The sequence below is a fragment of the Argiope bruennichi genome, chromosome 7 (assembly GCF_947563725.1).
Source record: "Argiope bruennichi chromosome 7, qqArgBrue1.1, whole genome shotgun sequence".
Lineage (NCBI taxonomy): Eukaryota > Metazoa > Arthropoda > Arachnida > Araneae > Araneidae > Argiope > Argiope bruennichi.
Genome location: NC_079157.1, coordinates 85,134,309 through 85,150,247, shown reverse-complemented (window position 1 = coordinate 85,150,247; position 15,939 = coordinate 85,134,309). Strand labels below are relative to the sequence as shown.

The window sequence follows — 15,939 nt, the reverse complement described above, 5'->3', positions numbered from 1 at the left end:
TAATTGCAAAAATTATAAAAATTAACATAAAAGAAGAAATTTATAGGTCTTACAGTATGTTTCAATGTCACACAAGTCTATAAAGATACAGAACTGGTTTTAGTTTCAATTTACTAATAAAAACTCGAGTCTTTGTGGAGCAGTTTTACAGTTCAAATTACTTAAATCTTCAATGGAGCATTCATAATAAACAACAAAAATGCACAAACATTAAATAATTTGCCCTGCATTCCATATTTTCGTTGTTTCAGTCAGAAATTCTTCAAGCAATTTCCGCAACTTTGTTGCGAAATAGTAAAAGTTTATACATATAACATTAACGTAAGTAGAGCATCTGCATTTATAATATGTTTGAGACGAATGTTTAGTTGTATAATTTTAGAAGTTCAAATATATAATTACTGTTCTCTGGTCATAGCATTCATAAACTGGATTTGTAATAAAAATAAAGCTTTGCAAAGACTCTGGGTACCTTCATTTCGGCCTTGATAATGACTCCTCAGCAGTTTAAGTATTCTTGAAGAAACCTAAAACCTGAAATAGAAAGTTCAACATAGTAAATTTTCCAAGCTAAAAAAAATCCCCAGTTTTAGGTTAAAGAATAAAATTAACATTTTAAATAAAGTGATAAAATAATTGATTGTTTTTAATCACTATAAACTGAAGAGTTTTACTTACGAATAAGAAAACTCCATTTTAACTTTCATCAGTGTTGATGATTTAAATCCTTATCTGTAAAATTCTTTATATCCTGACTTAAATAATTCTTTAAGCATGTCATGATTTCTATTGAACTCGACCTTTTCGATAATCGCTTGTATAAAGAAGTAGATGTCCAGATGAAAACATACCGAAGGAAACGCTATAACGATGGATTCTTTCAAAATAAAATAATGTATGTACTGTTCTTGTTAATAGTTTCATTCTTTGTTAGAAAGCATGATCTTTATATACCATACAGGCTTCTATAAACATTTCACTGTGTCATCGTCTTCTCCGATCGAAGGCATTCTGCAAGAATACTTTGAACTTCTCTCATGCATGATGTTTCTTTGAGCCAATCATGGATATGAATAGCTTTCTCTTCAGAAATCATTCATTCAGAAGTTGTCAGAATGATACCTTAAGTCATTCTGAAAAACTCTTGAGAAATTTAATGTTTAAAATTGTAAAACTAGACTTTCAGAAATGAACATTTGTCTGAACTAGAACTCAAACAATTGACAGGAAGCGTCATACTACACAAGATCGAATTACATTAGTGGAATTTTCAATATATTATACTAGTTCATAATCTCATCTGAAATAATTTAACTATGTAGCTTCAAATTATTTTAAACTTAATAATAGAATCATTCATCTAATCGATTTACATCTTTTCGACAAAGAATTCCAAATAGGATCTATGAGTTCACATGCTACATTTTAAGGCTTCTCAACTTCTTATTGGGGACAGATATATCAAAAATCAAGTATTTGCCTTCATTACTAGATTTGTCTTTCCTAGTAGAAGATAAGTAAAGCACAGGCTTAAAAGATTTGTGAATTATTTTCTAAATTAAAAAAGTGAATTACATTAATAGCTAACTAAGAACAAATCTTAGAAATTATTTAAAATTGACTTTTTTCAAATTCTAAAACTAAAACAAAGTGAAATCAGTTACTATGTCTACAGCAATAAAGCAAAATAGATTAAAATACTTTTACTATAACATAATATCATAGAATCTCACCGAATTGAAGAGAAGAGCCCTAATTCAGTTAATTTAACGTTCACAAAACTGAAATTCTGTTTTTCTCCGAAGGAATTTCAAATATTCTCAATGCATTTTCAATTCAGAAAAGTTGATTTTTTACAAATTTTTTTAGGGAATCGAGAACAAGTGTATTCTGTATCTTTTCTCAATTTCCGGTCAGTTTCTTGAGAAACTATATGGGCGATAATCCTTATTTGGGGTATTTCTTCTATTCTAGATTTATTAATATTTATGATACGGAAAGTACAAACCCAAGATTTAAAAACCATTTAATTTTCTAAAATTACCATTTTTAAAGCTAAAAAATACAAACCTATTTAATAAAAATGAATTTTTTATACCCTAGAAACTGAAGATTTCAATGTAACATTTGTCATGAATGTACTACTTTGTATAGATGAAGCATCCTATACACGAATTTAAAGGAAAATATAATTAAAAATCAACTACAAAATTTTGCTTATTTTTCAGTAAGAGAAGTATCTAAGATCATCAAGACTGTCAGCATTTCCAGTTTATCCGAATATTTTTCAAAAGAAAACTCAACATTTCTTGATGAAATTGCATTATTTTCCGAAAACTGAAGGGAAGGATATTAAAGATTTTAGAATTTGAATATTTAGGGGTTGTAAGAAAAACTAAAGCTTGATTTCTTCCATAAAATTCATGCTCTCTTTTCATCATTTTTAGATGAAATAAACAAATTTCATTAAAGGAATTTGTAGTTTTTATTAATATTTGAGCTATGAATTAAGATGGTAAAATTGTTTTTACTTTGATCAGAATTTCGCTACAGAAAAATAGAAATATTATTTCACAGGGTTGCCTCAAAATTATACATAAATTCTATGAAATAATTTCAAAAAATAAATGTTTATGTTTAGTTGAATAACTTATACCGAAGATCCCTACAATTTTTCGATATATGCTTGAATTCCATTTGATAATCACAGCCATTATTTTCTTATTTTGTTGAATTATTTTTAATTCAGTCAAACCTTTCCTAAATTCTTTTCAAATGAAGTAAATCTTTATATTTTGATTATTTCACAAGGTCGAAAATCGAGTATCAATTGTAGAGAAAGCATCCAATATCTATGACGTGTTTGCCGAATACAGAATAGATCCTAGAAGGCATAATTTGACATTCAATAAGCATTATCTAATAATTCCCCTATGTAAAAAAAGTGCTTAGCTGACTAAATTTTAAAATATTTTTAACTTTTATATGAAATTATAAGAAATGGATAAAAATATAGAAAAACAATAACTTTCTATGTTTAGCGTGTCAGTAGTTACGACAATCTTAATCCTCCTATTTATTAAAATAATATTGGAATGAAAATACCAAATTTCAGTAGAAAATCTGGTTTTAACATTCATTTTACCTAGAATAAATCTTGAAACATTCAGCTCAACTGATCAGCCTTAAACTCAAATTTTTAATGAATTTGATCCCACCTTACGCAGACTTCATCCTCTTCAGAAGGCAGCGTGCACTTGCGATTTGCGATCTTAAAACAATTCATATTATTCTTAATGAAAAGCTTTAATCATTTGAAAAGAGGTTTAATACAAATCTATGAAATACCGTGAATTTCCAAAGCACAGAGCCAAAATCAGCGCACGAAATCTCAAATGCATTTCCAATTAAGAGAACCGTGTAACGGTGTGAATTGTCATAAGTAAATCGTGTAGTTATATTAGTATGAATTGTTAATAGTAGAAACTTTTTATACTTACTGACGAGTAATTTACTATCATTTTTCCATCGTAGATTTGCGTAAGAATTATTTTTTCTTACACAGCTGAAATGCAAATCTTTTACATAACAACATTCAGTGTTTCCCCTCATATATAAAGCCAGAATTAATTTCCAATCCATTTGAATTCAGAATATCATTTATTCGACATTCCACCTGACGTTGTAATGATGGTCCAGTTTCCCATCCTATTCACATGAAAATTGCTCACTTCCTTCACACACACACACACACACGAACAATGCTGCCACTGCACAAACAGACATGGCCCACTCCCGTCACAGACAATGCTGCCACTGCACAAACAGACGTGGCCCACTCCCGTCACAGACAATGCTGCCACTGCACAAACAGACGTGGCCCACTCCCATCACAGACAATGCTGCCACTGCACAAACAGACGTGGCCCACTCCCGTCACAGACAATGCTGCCACTGCACAAACAGACATGGCCCACTCCCGTCACAGACAATGCTGCCACTGCACAAACAGACGTGGCCCACTCCCGTCACAGACAATGCTGCCACTGCACAAACAGACGTGGCCCACTCCCGTCACAGACAATGCTGCCACTGCACAAACAGACATGGCCCACTCCCGTCACAGACAATGCTGCCACTGCACAAACAGACGTGGCCCACTCCCATCACAGACAATGCTGCCACTGCACAAACAGACGTGGCCCACTCCCGTCACAGACAATGCTGCCACTGCACAAACAGACGTGGCCCACTCCCGTCACAGACAATGCTGCCACTGCACAAACAGACGTGGCCCACTCCCGTCACAGACAATGCTGCCACTGCACAAACAGACATGGCCCACTCCCGTCACAGACAATGCTGCCACTGCACAAACAGACGTGGCCCACTCCCGTCACAGACAATGCTGCCACTGCACAAACAGACGTGGCCCACTCCCGTCACAGACAATGCTGCCACTGCACAAACAGACATGGCCCACTCCCGTCACAGACAATGCTGCCACTGCACAAACAGACGTGGCCCACTCCCGTCACAGACAATGCTGCCACTGCACAAACAGACGTGGCCCACTCCCGTCACAGACAATGCTGCCACTGCACAAACAGACATGGCCCACTCCCGTCACAAACAATGCTGCCACTGCACAAACAGACGTGGCCCACTCCCGTCACAGACAATGCTGCCACTGCACAAACAGACATGGCCCACTCCCGTCACAAACAATGCTGCCACTGCACAAACAGACGTGGCCCACTCCCGTCACACACAATGCTGCCACTGCACAAACATGGCCCACTCCCGTCACACACAATGCTGCCACTGCACAAACATGGCCCACGCCCGTCACACACAATGTTGCCACTGCACAAACATGGCTCACTCCCGTCACACACAATGTTGCCACTGCACAAACATGGCCCAAGCCTGTAGCATACTGCTCCACTGCACAAACATTGCCCACACTTTTCATTCCTTCATTCAACCACATTTTTGTAAAGCAGCTTTTAGCTAATTCGTATCTATTGATTGGGTCACAAAAAGTTTCCGAATTTCTTCCACTCGACAATTCAAATCATCGGTTTCGTGCTATATTATAAATCATTTCTCAATAATCAATCATTCAGTAAGTACTGCATTACTATCTACAGTTTCACTCAACAAGTCTATTTACTCTGCTACTCATTATACGCTTCAATATAAATTCAGAGATACGACTCACTCCAAGCCACAGCGATCGCTCACCACTACTATCACACCAATCCACAATGATCAATCCACTACTCTAGCAAGTCACTATGTTTCACACATCACAACCACTTGTATTTCCATTTTATCATGTCGCACTCATTACAAATTTACCAAGGTTCAAAGCCAAACGATTTCCGGTCGCTACAACTCTCCAAAATAATGCATATTTTGCTTAACAAAGTGAACAAACTACCACACCTCACCCCTATTTGCAGTAAACAATTTTCATCAACTACCCTTACTTCATAACGAACAAATATTTTCATTACCCATGTCAAATTGCACAATGCTATGGGGATTTTTTTCGTCACTTCTCATAACATCAATGTACATTTCTCGAAAACCTGCTTAAATACTTAATCACTATTTCCCATTTATTGAAACTTTTCTAAGAGGGCGGGATACATAGATTTTCAAATATCCTTAGAAAATTTATTTAACAATCTCCCACATCTGATAAGAGCTGCCAACTCATGTCAGAGACCACAAAAGTATTAAACATCTTGAGAAAATAGTGAGCAAATTAAATTATCAGTCAATTTTTCTGAGATAAAATGCCAACATTTAATTGAGATTAGACAACTGACTAAATTTTTCATGAAAAGCTTCCATGAACCGAACCTAAATATCACTTATGAAAATTCCTTGAATGACTATTGAATAAGCTAAAAGAATTTCATGTAATCAATCCCTAACATTTTTTTTAAGTTATCACTCGAAGAAAATGGATTTTAAGAAACGAATGCGCTTCTCCACTATCAACCACGATACCCATCCTGAAATTCAAGATAACTTTTCAACTTTGTAATGTGCTCGATATCTTTAGAAAATGTTAAGAGAAAAATACTATATTTTTAGTGCATCCATTTTTCCTTCTGAAGATGGGTATTCTCTCGTATTTTCTTGTCATTGAAGTCGGTTTGGTAATATCACTTTCAAATGTATATTTGCGCAATTATTAATTATAACAACCATACTTTTGAAAGTACGCAGTAATATTCTTCTAAAACGCTGGGTTTGCGTAAACGACTTTAGTTGCTTCATAGAAACATTTTAGCTATGAATTAACCAATGGCAAATTTTAATTGGAGATGTTATAAATTTCATAAGATGACGTATCAAAGTACTGAAATCTTACTTTAGATTGACTTATTGCGTCTCATAACTAAGGAAATTAATTCGACAATATAACTACTAATTTCCACAACTAAACTTTCCAGATCTGGAAGAATTAGCCCTATTACAAGGAGAGTAATTAAGTAAAAACATTTCACATAAAATTTTGAATCAGATAAAAATAATCAAAAATATAAAATTTTTAAATATTTCGAAATTTTATAAAAATCAGTAAATATATTCGCTGGAGTCCGGTAGCCATATTGACGGTAAAAATGGTACAAAAAGAAAATTGGAAAGTTTGATCAAATGAATTATATACAAGGAATTCCATAGTATATACACATATTTAACAACTTTGTTAAAATCTGAGTTATTAAAATATAACAAAATTGTAAATGTCATGTAGATAGAATATATTTGCCTTGAATTGCTGTCGTCTCATTGAAGTTTAATTAAAATAAATTTCCAATCCATTTTTCAAATAAATACCCACACTTAAGTTCTCTTCACCACTAAAAATTCAAACACAACTATGTGGTTCAGCTTCTATTGAAAATGTTACAATTTCATAAGGAAATTTATATTAACTACATTAACTATATATATTTTTTAAATATTTAGTGCTTAGAAGTTCTAATTGCATATCGTTTCATAATATTCTTTACTTTTCGCTTACTGCAAAGAGCAAAAAAAAAATCATTAATGTTCCTGTTTGTATAATAATCAACTCGCAGCCTTCTCATGCAAGATAGGGTACACATATAACGTCAGTTCACAGTCATAAATAGTAATTAAGTCGAGAGAGGAAGAAATACATTAAAGTCGGATTATGCTTGATTCATATGGTTAAACTGAGCGATATCGAAAAGATAGCCAAATTTGTGATATTTACTTCAGTTTGTCAAAAATTAGATGGCAAAAATTTTCTGAATTGAAGAAGCACTGCGAATTTTCAGAAAGCCTTGGACGAAAAGAACCACAATTTTTATTAAATGAGTGAAAAGTTTAGTAGTAATCAGAGTTGGAATCTTCACTTATATGGCGAAATTCAACTCTGGAGACTCAAAATTATTAATTCGGTTTGTTTATTGTACACATACTTAATATTATCCTCTATAACCCTGTGATAACGACATGAATTTCGTAGAAACCCAAATAATTGCCAAATACGTCAGCGTTATTATCGGTTGTGTCCATTTTATTTGTGATCATATCGAAGACTCTTTTTTGATCGACATTAAGTTTTGCGATCATACTTTGAAGATCAGTTTGCTTTCTTCTACCAGATTGATTTTCTGAAAGTCACCCATTGCGTTTGCAGCTTCCACAGCTTCAAATTGAATTATTTCAAATTAGATATTGTTAGAAACCTGTAAATTTGAGATTTAATTAATTTTTCCCAGCGAGAATAGTGTCATCATATGAAAGACCGTTTTACAGTAATCTGTATTGGATGCTGCCGGATGCCGAGCCAGTGATACGAGAGCTTGGTGACAAACTTGGCGACCATTTGGCGACTTGGCGACGAATTTGCCGACAAAATGGATAATGCTCGAAACTTCGAAAAATTTATCGATCCGTCCATTATTACATAGATATTTTAGTTTTTCCTTGATTTATACACTAAACACTAATTGTATTCTAAATTTGAAGCTTCTATGTCTGCTAGAAGTGCCTTAGAGTTTTGATGATCTGTCAGTCAGTCAGTTAGTGACAAAATTCACAAACTTTGACTAGTTATAATTCTTAAACTACTGGTTCAAATTTAATGAAATTTGAAATATACCGTGTTTATATAATGCCTGCTTGGTTACTGAAAATTCAGGCTTCTAGTTTTATCCACAATGAAGTTATAGGGGGTTGAAAATGGCCTGAACTGCTTCGAGAAAAGGATAGTACGGCCGTGCCGCTTGTTTTTGCTCGACTTAATTATTCAAATTAATATATTAAAATTATTTTAATTTGAAATTTTTTGTCTTTCAATTAAGCACAGATACTTTTAAGAAATCAGCTAAAAAAAATGAATAAAATTTATGAAAATAGCTTTTAATTCATTGCATTATCAATGACCTTCATTCTTGCTATTCCTTAACCAATTAATCTCGATATATACTACATATTAATCTCGATATATACTACATATTAATCTCGATATATACTACATATTAATCTCGATATATACTACATATTAATCTCGATATATACTACATATTAATCTCGATATATACTACATATTAATCTCGATATATACTACATATTAATCTCGATATATACTACATATTAATCTCGATATATACTACATATTAATCTCGATATATACTACATATTAATCTCGATATATACTACATATTAATCTCGATATATACTACATATTAATCTCGATATATACTACATATTAATCTCGATATATACTACATATTAATCTCGATATATACTACATATTAATCTCGATATATACTACATATTAATCTCGATATTAATTTTAAGATTATGCTGTGTCAACTTTAACTAGAGATAAAGGTTAACTAAATATTAAAATTGAAAATTTATTTTGAAATATTCTGCCAAAGAGTTTCAATTACACACTGGATTTTAATACTGTCTATTTTAATTTCATCTAAAAATATAATTCTATAAAATTAACCGTTTGTTCAATCAGATCCAATGTTTTTAACAGTTTGAATACTTATCGAATTAATAGATTCCCCATTGAACAAATCGCTGAATACGCCATAAAACGGTTTCCATCAGCAAAATTTAAAGATTATGTACTCTTACTTGGTGATATCAAGTCTTTCAGAAGCCATTAAAAATGTCCTACAAGAAATTGTTTAAGAAATGTATCAAAATCCTAGGTTGCTTTTTAAAAACTTGCTTCTTTGCACTGTATTCCTTGAAAGCAATTTAGAATTCATTCTAAGAGGCTTGATGGACAATCAGAACGTGATACAGTAAAGACTAATGTTGTACAGAAGATACAGGCATCCATTCCTATTTATTCCAGAATGCGTGTCGAACAGAAGAAAGCAACTGAAAGGAAAAATGGGTCTATAAATTCCCAAAGAAAAAAAATATTCTTGACATATATACTGAGGTAATAATTTAATAGAGTGTTATGAATATTAGCAATAAGACTTAAGAAGCTAACTAGTGAGAACCAGATGAGACTATTTGTGGTTGCAATCAACAAGCAATTAAATACTTATATTTATTTGCTCTGAAATTTTGCATATTTTTTTCTGATTGGTGGTGTTTCTACGCCAGACTATTTCCATTCATCGAACTTAAGCATTCTTTTGATTTAATCATGATTTCTAGGAAACAATTAAAAATATTTTTATGGTTAAAGTTCTCTAATCCATTGGAAAGAAGATTTGTTAAATGTTATAAATATATAAACTGGAAACATTTAAACCTCTAGAATGTTTGCGATATTAACTTGAATTTTTTATATTTTTATAAAGATTTCGTATAATCACTTCATATTTGTTTTATTGGCTAAATATGAGTAACAAAAGAATATCAATTCGTCGTAGTAAAACTTTTAGATTAAAGATACACACCAGAAGATATGCCTTTCTAGACGAGTTGCTATATTTTCAGATATGATTGGATTAAAGAATACTGTAAAGACATCTCATACACATTGGCTAATAGTTTAGGAAATAAAATACATTTATAGTACACTTTGGACTTAAATATTGTAACAATTAAAAGTTTTTTTCTTGCATTTGGATTTTCTCTATTCATAATGTTCATGAACATCTCAGAACAAATCGGCTGTTCCAATATTAAAAATCGAAGACCTCAACTCATTAATATTTAATAATTCATAATCATCTACACAGTTTTAACTCTACTATTTATAAGATTTTAGTAAATATCAATTACTAAATACATTATAAAATTATTTCGGAAATTTTGGTGAGCAATGCATTTGTTTTACAAAATTTAGCAAATCAATAAATACTAAGCGCACGTATTTGAAACGATGCAAAAGACTAAAATAAAAATCAAAAGAATAGCAAGATTTTTTTCATTTCATTTTAGAACATATAGGAACAAATGGCGTTAAAGTTCCGGAAATGACTATAGTATGAAGTGGAATGACAGTTCCGATTATAAATTTAATTCTAGGCGTAAACGTAAGCTTCGAGAAAAATTGAAATAACATTTCTTATTATAAATGTAATTAGATTGCACTTGTAAATTCAATGAGTGGCAAGATTACAAATAAATTTGTTATTGAAATAGTATCAGGGCAGATACATTTTTTAAAAATGAACACTGCATTAACAGTAAGCGCCGTGTCAATGTGTCTAACGGACATTGAAATATCATTTCCCATTCTTGTAAGCCGGTGTTAAATCATTCAAAATAGCTATAATATGACAGAAAGTCCCAATGAAAACTCATTTATTAATATAATAAAAGACAAACAGTTAAGTTAATAATTGTAGGATGAATTCCAAAGAAAAAATAATTGAACTTATTATCTTCCATTGTCTTCGTCATTTGTTTTTCTTCGTTTTAATATATGAATATTATGCATTGATACACTATCAAGAATAGCTTTTCTATGCTCTCAGTTTAGTTATCTGCAATATTTCGAACCCGAACAGGGATCATTCGGAACTTGCAACACTAAAATTTTCACTATTCGATTATATTTTATTATAATTTACAATATCCAATATATTTTAAGTTCATCGATTTTTTTCTATGAAAATACTTTAAATATTCAGAAGTATTCAACTCAATGATTCAACTCAACGAATAAGTCTTAATAGCTTTTTCCAAGGCCTAGTTGATAAAGCAAATAAGCGTTAATCATGCCTGATCATAGCGGTTCAGCCAAGAGCCGATTCTTTAATTCGAAATGTTACTTGGTGTTTATTTTCTAAATATTTCTAAATCTTTCTTCAAAATTGCAGATAATTATTTTAAAATAATGTCTTAATTATATAGATCCGGAATTCCTCAAAATGTGATTAAGTTCTTTTCCCTGATAATACAAGTTTATTCTACTGATAAATTATCTTCTATGATTTCCAGCATCTTTGAAAGACTAAATAAAATAATTAGATTAATCGCTGAGGTAAAATTACATTTTAAATACAATATAAAAACTAAGTTCATCCCACGGAACAGTTATCTAAAATACGAGCTTGAGACTACTAAAACTCAAACTTAGTTTCTTTATATACTCAATTTTTTCGTATTTATAATTTTCTGTAATTTTTCGTATTTATAACTTTATAAAAATAACATTTTAAAACGATACATTAAAAATTATTTCCATTCTATTATTCAAAGGAATTCTTATTTATACAAGCAAATAACTACTTCGAACTACAATTAGCTAAAATTCAAGCAATTCAATTTCTAAGCATCTGCCATTTCAAAATGATGGAAGAAAAATATTAATACAGTTAGAAACATTAGACCACATAAAGTCATTTCTTTCTAGTCTAAAATTATAGTCAATAACAGTTGCCTACAAATTCAATAAATAAATAACAAGGTAAATAACTTACTTCTTCCTTAATGGAAATGCCAATGAACTCATTCAATGCTTTGAAATACAGTTGAATAGAAAAATATGGTAATGTCATTCATTAATTTTTCTTTATAATGAGTAGTACCGAAAGCTAAAAACGCTTTTAAAAATCAACAACCGAATGCTCACTATTAGTATGTGACTGAGAATAATTTTCTGTTCTAAATGAAACTAGAATTTTTTATATACAATCTGATTGATTGATTTGTTTGAATTCCTTTTGGAGACACATAAGAATATTCAAAAATGGATGTTTAATGTCGAACCCTAGTCAGATTATTAAGAGACAATAACGGGCATAAAAATACTCACTCTTATCAGTATGAAGATAATTAGGTATCAAATATTGTTTTTTTAACAAAGTTAAAGTCAACTGTTTTGAATAAAATCAGATTTGGAATTTGCACTTGCCCTTTCAAAAGACTAAAATGCCGCCTCTAAGCCATAGGGGTTGCATATAATCTGAATATATTCTTCCCTATCGAAAAAATTTTCAAGAAAAGATGTCAACATTTCTATTATTAAATTAATTCATCATTTCTCCATGATCAAATAAAAAAAGATTTTGATCTAAAATGCTCTTTATCTTTTAATGTTTTACTATAAAAATAATGTATGTCACCTAATTCATGCAAATAATTAAAACAATTAATAAATAGAAATTTTCTATCATTAATGCATCATTTCTCAATGATCAAATAAAAAAAAGATTTTGATCTAAAATCTTCTTTATCTTTTAATATTCTACTATAAAAATAATGTATGTCGCCTAGTTCATGCAAATAATTAAAACAATTAATAAATATAAATTTTTCAATAGCAGTTAAAGATAGCTTTAGCATTTTGATATTCATATTTTTATTTACTAGACAGAAATAAAATCTCAGAGTTTTTAAGCAAATGATTTAAATTAATAATAAATGGATTCCTTAGTTGAACTTCAGTAAGATCAGCACGAACATTTAAAACTTTTTTTGGTAATATGGCATTCTCAGATTTCCTATAATTTAAAAGAAGATTCCACTTTAGGATATGCCAAATAACAAGCTTAATACTGCCTTAATCTGTGTTTGAGGAACACATTTTACTTCGCGTTGTCATGATGCTTGAGAGTGAAGAAGGCGCTCAAATATAATCATCTGAGCAAAATTAATATTTATGATATATATTCCATAAAAAAAATTCGTTTACCATTAAAGATTTTTAACTGAATACCCCTTTCAATAATGTTACAAGCCGGCGTTCTAGCATAGGGGTAGCACATCTTCCCCGTGATCTGGGCGTTCCGGGTTCGAATCCAGATTCGGGCATGGTTGCTCTTCATCTGTGTTCTATCTGCGGGGTGTGTGAATGTGCCCTCCTGTAAAAAGGGGTTTTGCAAGCGAATGTGTGTGTGTCATCTTCATATGAGCTAGAAGTCAGACTTCTGCTCTCGGGTGCTCAGGGGTCTTTACCCTCAGAAGCTACTGCACCCCCTTTCCATGGTAACGCGGACACGACATCATCATCATCAAAAAAGTTATAAGGAAGTGATCCGAATAGAAAAAATTTCTAAGTTACGATTACACTATATACATTCGAATCCATAATAAGAACCCATAGCATCATATTTATATGGATACTAAAATTTTTGGATAATCAATTACACCAGAAAATTATGTGACAGAAAATATTCATTAATATACATTAATAAGATTTTAAATGACATCGATCAGGTATTTAATGTATTGCGAAAAGAGTGTCAATCATTCAATATATTCAATTATTACATCGCTTCAAATCCTTACAAACTCATTTTTTTACTTATTAAGCCATCAAAATATATCGCTCCATTATTAAGAAAAGTGGCGGAGGTATATAGTAAAAAGAAGAAGAATTTAAATCAAGTCCAAGTTAGTTTGATGCAACCTGAGTTTTAATAAATTTATACGGCTTCCGATTCCTTTTGTTTAATAGTTAGAGTCCTGTCTTGGGGTAAGTCATATCACTGATTCTTCGACACGCCCGAAGGCACAATGATAATAAATACTGAATGACGGGACCGCCGCCACAGCAACACAGGCTAGAACTGTGGTTGATTCCTAAGGGCCCTCACCAACCACGGTACAACCCTTTCCTAAGGAGGTGTGTCCCGCCATCGATGGGAAGAGCCAGACCCCCACATTTTCGTGTAGCTTCCAGGATGGCGAGATCCAACCACAATATCGGAAGCCTCTCATCCTCATTTCGAGGTGCCCCCCACGGAGGTTATTAACACTGGGTAGACACTTTAAACCAAAAGAAAATTCAAAACACTGGTTATAAATAAAGTTGGGGAAGGTTACGCAAAGACATTATTGCAGTAATTAACAACATACAATCAACAGTTTGTTAAATAGAAATACTGGGCTAAGAACAACAGAGCAATGCTGTACTGTGATTAACACTCAGGAGAAAGAAATCACTATCTTGACATAAACCATCTATTATAAAAGTTTACGAGGCAGGTTCTAGAATCCTTGAGAAGGCTTCTTGATCTAGAGTCCTAATAAATATATCACTACAATTCTTATATTTTCTAGAACTTTCGATTTAGCAATCATATTCGCTAAATTCTTCATCAAGTGTCAAATTGATCTCCAAGATGTGGGCCATTAACTCAGCAACAATTCTGAATTGAATAAAATATCAATATAAAACTATCTCCCTTATATATTTAGATTAACCTGGTTTGGGGTAAAGAAAATCCTAATTCCGAGATATAATAACGCAAAAATGTCTGTTTGGGTAGTCTATATCTGTGTTTGGTAATGAAAAGCTGTTGCATTATACTAATGAAAGAGTTTTTAAAGTGAAACTCCTGAATAGGACACTTTAGCCCCTGAAATCCGATTACTGCTTTAAAACAATATCTAAAAGGTAATAACTCTAAAATCCCCTAAAAAGTTATTTAATTCGATAAATGTCCAGTTTGCAAACGACATTGGGTCTGATTGGGGATGAAATTCAAGATTTCGAACTGTAGTCAGATGCTGAGGAGGACAATTGGAAAAATGTGCTTTGGCGATTTATCTCTTAAAAATTCCTTACCACATCAGCGGAAAAACATTTGATCGCGACGGATTTAATATGCTTCTGATGATTCTTGCTGAAATTGAGTTTTGAATTAAGAACTCACCTCCCCCAAGTGGAGACATTACCGAAATAGTCACCGAACGATCCCTTAAACTTTTTGGACTGAAATATTGTCATTACAGTCGCGTGCCCTGTATCAACTTCATAAAATTTGTATTTAAGTATTATTTTTGGCAAAATCTCTGGGATATACTTGTTTATGAATTTATTTAATAAATAAAATTTTAGTTACTCCTAAACGTGTCATCATATTGATAAAATTCTAAAAAACAAATGATTTCAGGGATTGACAAATTGTGACTCATCTAGAACTCCAAAAAAGTTTATTTCTTAATTTTTCATAAGTTAGTGAATCATAAATTAAAAAGCAGAAAGTCGGAAAAATTGAAAAAAAAAGTCTTTTCCATTACATTATTAAAAATATGTGTTTTCAAATTATTATTAAATTCATTTTAATCTCAATGTCAACTAAAAGTACTGATTTATCAAAATAATTATAATATTAATATCATTATAATATTGAATCATAATATCCACAAAAGCGAATCATAAATTAAAGTAAAAAAAGTAAGTTAAATAATTAAAGTAAAAAAACAGGTAACAATTTTTTAAAAATTCTGTTTGTTATTACATTAATCAGAATGACTTTAATTATTATTATGTTTATTTCATATTCAGTTTAGTCTAAAACCTATTTATTCATTTATTTATTTATTTTTTTGTCAATTATAGCACTTTCTCTATGATTACGAGAAAATAAAAATTAATAAAATTACATTATCACATATATGTTGACATATACATTTAAAATATAAATTATGGAAATAATTCTTAATATGATTCTGTTTCTTATGAAAATCAGTGAAAAATCTTTGTTTTGTCTATTTCTTTGA

At 31.3% G+C, this 15,939-nt stretch overlaps 1 long non-coding RNA gene across 1 annotated transcript; it reads right to left on the bottom strand.

Moving 5' to 3' along the window:
- Nucleotides 1–244: 244 nt before the first annotated feature.
- On the bottom strand, nt 245–12,055 carry LOC129974820 (uncharacterized). Its single transcript, XR_008784969.1, has 3 exons — nt 11,910–12,055; nt 9,151–9,402; nt 245–527 (listed from the first exon to the last, which is right to left on the bottom strand). It is a non-coding gene; the product is annotated as an uncharacterized LOC129974820 (long non-coding RNA).
- Nucleotides 12,056–15,939: the final 3,884 nt, after the last annotated feature.